Source organism: Haemorhous mexicanus, chromosome 16 (assembly GCF_027477595.1).
Source record: "Haemorhous mexicanus isolate bHaeMex1 chromosome 16, bHaeMex1.pri, whole genome shotgun sequence".
NCBI lineage: Eukaryota > Metazoa > Chordata > Aves > Passeriformes > Fringillidae > Haemorhous > Haemorhous mexicanus.
The window spans coordinates 12,600,259-12,606,172 of NC_082356.1; positions in this window are offsets into that span (position 1 = coordinate 12,600,259).

Genomic DNA, 5,914 nt, shown 5'->3' on the forward strand with positions numbered 1-5,914 from the left:
CACCGTGGCCTGGGCTGGGGCTGGGGCAGCCAGCCCGACACAAACAAACCCCATGGTGGGAGCAGAGGTGGGACTCCAGAACCTGTGCCCAGCTGCTTTGCTGTGCAGGCAAGGAAGGGCTTGGGCTGCTGCACTGCCCTTGTTTGCTTTGGGATCCCGGTGATTTTGGGGGGCAGTACAGGGGGGAAGAGAAAAAGTGTGGGCTTCCCTCCCCAAGGCTGGATTTTTCCCTAGCGTGTAGGGGTTGGGCCTTCCTCAGCCTTTGACAGAGATAAGAGTTTTTCTCTTTTTTCTTGTTTTCCCTTTTTGTCTCCAATCTCTTTTCAATAATGTGTTGTTTCTTTTTCCAGAGGAAGCATTCTGGGTGGTCCAGTCTGGATGAGAAGTGCCTGGGAGCAGCTGTGGCTTGGATGGGCTGTGCCCTTGGAGAAGGCTGAGGACATGGTTTGGGAGCAGCTTTTCTTCCAGCCGTGGATGGCGTGAGGTGGGTCCCTGTCTGCTTGGCAGGGTGGGATCAGAGCTTTTGGGAGATGGCAGCGAGCACAGGAGCATCCTGCTCTGGGCAGCTGCTGAGGGCTGGATGTGCTGTGGCTGGCTGCAGGCTGGGCACATGTCCTGCCCTCCTGCTCTGCTCCCAAAGGCAGCAGGGATGGGCAGCTCTGGGCACAGCTCTGGGCACAGCCAGCATGGCCTGGGCACCGCAGGCCTTGGCACAAGGTGACAGGAGCCCTCAGCTGACGGGCAGTTTCTGCTTTCTCTCCTTGCAGCCGGGCTCTGCGGGTGCTGAGGCTGCTCTGGGCTCTGCCAGGGCTCTGCTGGGCTCAGCCCTGGGCCCAGCTGGGCTGGCTCTGCCCTCACATTGCTCTGACAGCTTTGCATCAGACGAGCCCGTTCTGAGCACAGCGCCTGAGCTTTCTGCTTTGGCAGGTGAGTGAGACTCTCCTGCAGGCCCAGAGATTGCAGCTGGGGACACACATCCAATTGGCAAGGGCCCAGACTCTCCACAGTCCCATCTAAACGCCTGGATCTGCACAGGGTGTTTTTGTCTGTCCCATTCTTCCTTCTTTATTGGCTGGAATTGTGCAATTGCATTTTCTTCCTCCTCTAGAAGTGCCACGAGTGGGCCAAGGCTGGTGAGTGGGCCGTGTTCCTGAGGCAGTGCAGGCTGGAGCTGATGGATGGAGAATTGCCCTTCTGCACTTCCCAACCAGAGCAAAAAGCCGTAAGTGGGACTTGGTGTCTTTAAGAATTTTCAGACAGTTTCAAAGGGAATGTGCAGCTCATTACCAGGCTGAGAAGGAAGGTCATCTTCTAAGGGATTTAGGGATTTACAGAGTTTCCTTTCCCAGTCTTGCTTGGTGCTGGAAGGGCACAAAACAATTTCCTCTTGCTTTGAGCACAATTTCAAATACCAGTGTTGGAAACAAAATCTTTTAAAAGGCTGCTGACGTCAGTAAGATCGATCCATGCCATCAGCACATTTACAATGTAAATAACTGAGTTCTCGTTTTTAATGATCATTTACCTCCTAATGCAAAGTTACACGAGTTTTTTCCCTAACGCTTTGTTTTTGCTTTTATCTTTCACATTATTTTTTTTTTTTCTTTTTTTTCTCTTTAAATAGAAAACATGCCCTACAAAAGGAATGTCCTTTGCTCCTGGTTCCCGTGTGGAGCAGCTCCCTTCCTGCTGGCTGAGCTGCTCAGGCAGAGCCCAGCAGCTCCTGGCCCTGCAGGGCTGAGGCTTTTCCCCATTGCTGGGCACAGACTGATGGAGCAGCACTGCTGAACACGGGCACACCCAGAGGGACCAGCAGCAGCTGCCTTTGGCCACCTGAAGCTCCAAGGCCTAAACTCTGAGCAGACAGGGCTGGAAGAGACTGGCAGGCTCCCTGCTGGCTGTGCTGCCCCACTTGTGCCCGGGCCAGCTTTGCTTGGGGCAGAGGAAGAACAAGGGGCAGCTCCTTGCCAGCCCCAGCCCAGGGACCCCTCCAGCCCCGGGGCTTGGGGCACTCTCAGCACCTGCAGCTCCAGTCAGGGCTTCTGCTGGCCCTGACAGCAACAGCCAAAGTGGGGCTGATCCCGAGGGAGCAGAAGCAGGGCCTGGATCTGATCTCTGACTCTGGGCCAGGGCTGCACAAATGACCCCACAGCAGCAGCAGCAGCAGCAGCAGCAGCAGCACATAGAGCTGACTTTCAGCACAGCCCCTGCCCCTCTTCCCTCCCGTGTGCAGTGGTGTCACAGCAGCCTGAGGCACCTGGGAGCCGCCAGTGCCAGCAGGGACTTGAGATGGCAGCCCTGGGCTCCTGGAGGTTGTGCAGGGAACGGAGCTGGGGACTCCCTGTCCATGGGGAGCTTCCAGATGGAAAAGGCTGCTGTGGCCAGGCAGCTCCAACGGCACAGAAAGGAGGGTCTCCAGCACTGGATCTGTGCCAGTCCCACAGTCCTGGGCAGCAGCCAGCGAGCCCTGGGGGAACAGAGGGCACAGCAAGAGGGACAGAACCAGGCAAGGTCAGAGACTGGAGAGAGCCAGACCCAGGAGCAGGAACAGCTGCTCCATTGCACTCTTGGAGAAAGCTCTTGGCTGGTTCAGAGCGCTGAAAGGCGTGAAGGGCAGAGAGGAGGCCAAAGCAAACAATGCTCCTGTTTCCACAGCCTCCCCTCTCTGTGACCCAGAAGGAATTGGATGGACTGTGTTCGTCTCTCCGCGTCGTCTCGTTCAGCATGAGCAGCTCAGCACCAGGAGCTGAATGAGCTGAAGCCTCAGGCCACAGGAGCTGGGCAAGAGGGAACTTTCTGAGCAAAGTCATGCTGCTAAAATAGCCCCAGCTGAATGCAGCGGATATAATCATGGAATCCCAGAATCCTTTCAGTTGGAAAAGACCTCTGAGCTCACCAGTGCAGTCAGTCACCCAGCAGTGCCAAGCCCAGCACTAAACCACGTCCCTGAAGTGCCAAGGCCTGGACAGCAGCCCTGAGTGAGGCCTGGACAGCAGGCCCTGAGCCAAAGGTGCCTCTGGATGAACTTTCCACCCAAAGGTTATCTTTGTATCTGCTCCCTAATGAAATATGCATGGTCATTAGCACTGTGATAGATGTAGGCACTCCTCAGTGAAACATGTATTGACCTTTCTGTGTTTAGAAGCCAGACAAGGCCATGAAATCTGACATCTGGCCTTGTTTGGGGCTGAAGGATCAAAGTCACCTCTCTTGGTTCCCCCTGGGGCCCTGGCCAGGCTTTGGGAGGGAACCAAGAGGAGCATGAAACCAGATGTTCCCCCACTAGAAGTGCTGTCATTTTGTTCATTCAGCACTGTCAGAGCTGGGCCCTCTCCCAACGGGGTTGGACCCTCACCTGTGGCTGGAGGCACCTGCAGGAATTCCCAGTGCCCAGGAGTGGCTCTGCAGCTCTGGGCTGTGACAGCTTCCCCCAGCTGCTGTGTGGATCTGGGGGATGGAAAAGGCTGAGGGTAAATGCTGCTGGATCTTTGTTAATCACTGCAGGCAATTGTTGGTGGGGATGATTGGGTGCATTGCTGAGCTGCTCCTTTTGTGATTCTTTGCTGCTTTGAGCTGCAGGAAATGACACTGATTCCTTCAGCTGGAGTCTGTGTCCTTGGTGCTGACCCTGCCCACTGGTAAAACAGAACTGGCACAGTCTGGCCAGATGACAACAAAATGTCACTTGTTCAGTGTAAATGTGAGGAATCAGTCCCATCAGAAATTCCCAGATGGGACGCCCTTCCCTTTTAGTTCCCTGGCTCTGGAGTGGGCTGATGTGGGAGCACCATGTGAGCAGTGGGGCAGTCGGTGAAAAGAGGCTGCACCCCTGGATGTCTTCAAATGCATCCAAAAACTGCAAATGGAAAAGGAAAAGAACTTGTGGGTTTGGGCAGACAAAGATGGATTTGTAAGAGTACATTGCAAACAGCACCTTCAGAAGGAGCAATTATTGTTGGAATGCTCCCACATGGAGCAAGAGAAGGTTTTAATCTTGAGCACAAATGCATTTGTGCAAGTGAAATATTAATATAAGAAATAACTATATATGTATTTACAGCATAATATATGTATATATATATATATGTCCATATCTATCTATATCTTTATGTCAGTATCAATATCTATATTTACATATAAAATAATAATGATGTGAAATAGTGCTGACATTACTAATTTGGTAACTTTGGCTGCTCAGAGATGTAACACTAAATACCTTACAGAACAGGACTGGCCAGGACCCTAATGTCAGTGGTCAACTTTGTGAGATTGCATACAATGAAAAAAGGAGGAAGGGATGAAATTGGCTATTTTTACAGGGTTTGCTGATACTGTGATGCAGAGTGCTTTGTCTGTTCCTGTGAAAAATGCAGTGGTTACGCCTGCAGGGTTTTTCATGTACCAGACTATCCACAAGCTGCAGGATTGGTTGAACGGGTGAAGGGGTTGTGAAAAGAGCAGTTGAAAGAATGAGGAGATGGGAACCTGTGCCCATGGAGAGCCCATCTCCCAGATGTGCTCCATGCCCTTAACAATGGCCCACTGGGGAAATGGAAACCCCCTGGCTGTGCAGGGCTGCACCCAATTTGCAAATACAGCCATGGGCAGTGAGACTTGGACTGCCTGGGAAATTGTTCTGGCTGGGATGGCCCCTGGCAGGGCCAGCCCAAGGCTGCAGGGCTGGGCCTTCATGCACTGGAATTCATTAGGATAAATTCAAAGCAAATGAGAGCTATCAATACTGAAACAGGAATTGAGATTCCTCCAGGACACTTTGCTTTGGTCACTGCTCGCTTGGAGCTTGGCCTTGCAAAGTGTTCATGTCATGGCAGGAGGAATTGATGCAGAATATCAAGGAGAAATTGCAATAATTCTGTTAAACAATAGTGAACAAGTTTGGATTATTCAACCCCATGACAGGGTAGCACAATTGAAATTGCAATTTTAAGAAAGGTTGTGAAAAAAGGAGCTCCACCTCCAATCACCACCATTTGTGGAGATAAAGGGTTTGGCTCCAGCAGCCCTAATAATGGAGCCAGAGTGTGGGTGTGGAGGCCAAAAGGCCCTCCCGAGGCAGATGAAGGAACAGCTCCTAGGAAAGACAACTCTGAGTCCTGAAACCTGGGCAGGAGCAATGGGAATGTGTCCCTGCAGCCAAGTGTTCTGTGTGAGACCCAGTAGATCTGACAGGATATTGTTTTACTCATCCTGCCAGAGCAAATCTCCCTGTTTGCCCCAAGGGCCCCTTTGGAAAATGCTCTGATCCACGGGGCTCCATGTGCAGGCTGCTGTGACCCTGAGGGACTTCCAGAGGAATTCCATCCAGGAGCCTGGGTGCCCCTCCAGGACTGGGACCCGGCCCCCTTCCAGCCAGAGGGGAAAGGGCCCCCCCAGGCCTTGTTAGGAACAGACAACATGGTAAAGCTGAACAGCAAAGGGCCTTGGGGCATTATTCTGGAATTAAAAAGGCACCAGCTCCATGGACAACAGAATCATTGTTCCTAACTCGAATGAGACTGAGAAAAAAGAATGAAGAACTGTGTCACTAAAGTGCTGCTGATGTCTGTAAGTTGTACCTTGATGGTCAGCCAGAATCTTTGTCTGCCACAAACACCTCTAGTGTTTCACCAAGGGGTGAGTGATCAAAATGGAATGATTAGTTATGAAAATGTGAAGATCAGGGTAGCCAAAGCAGTGCATGTCACCAATTGCTGGGGATGTTCTCAGCTGGAGTTGGGAGGGATGGGGTTCCCTTGGAGGGCCCACTCTGTGGGGTGGCCAGAACTCTGTCCCTGGGCTCTGACTGTCACTGTCAGTGAAGGGACAGTTAAAGAAAACACAGGAATACAAGGATCACTTGGACAGGATTCCCCAAGATTCCTCTCCAGGAGAAACCAAACCCTGTTCTAGTTCT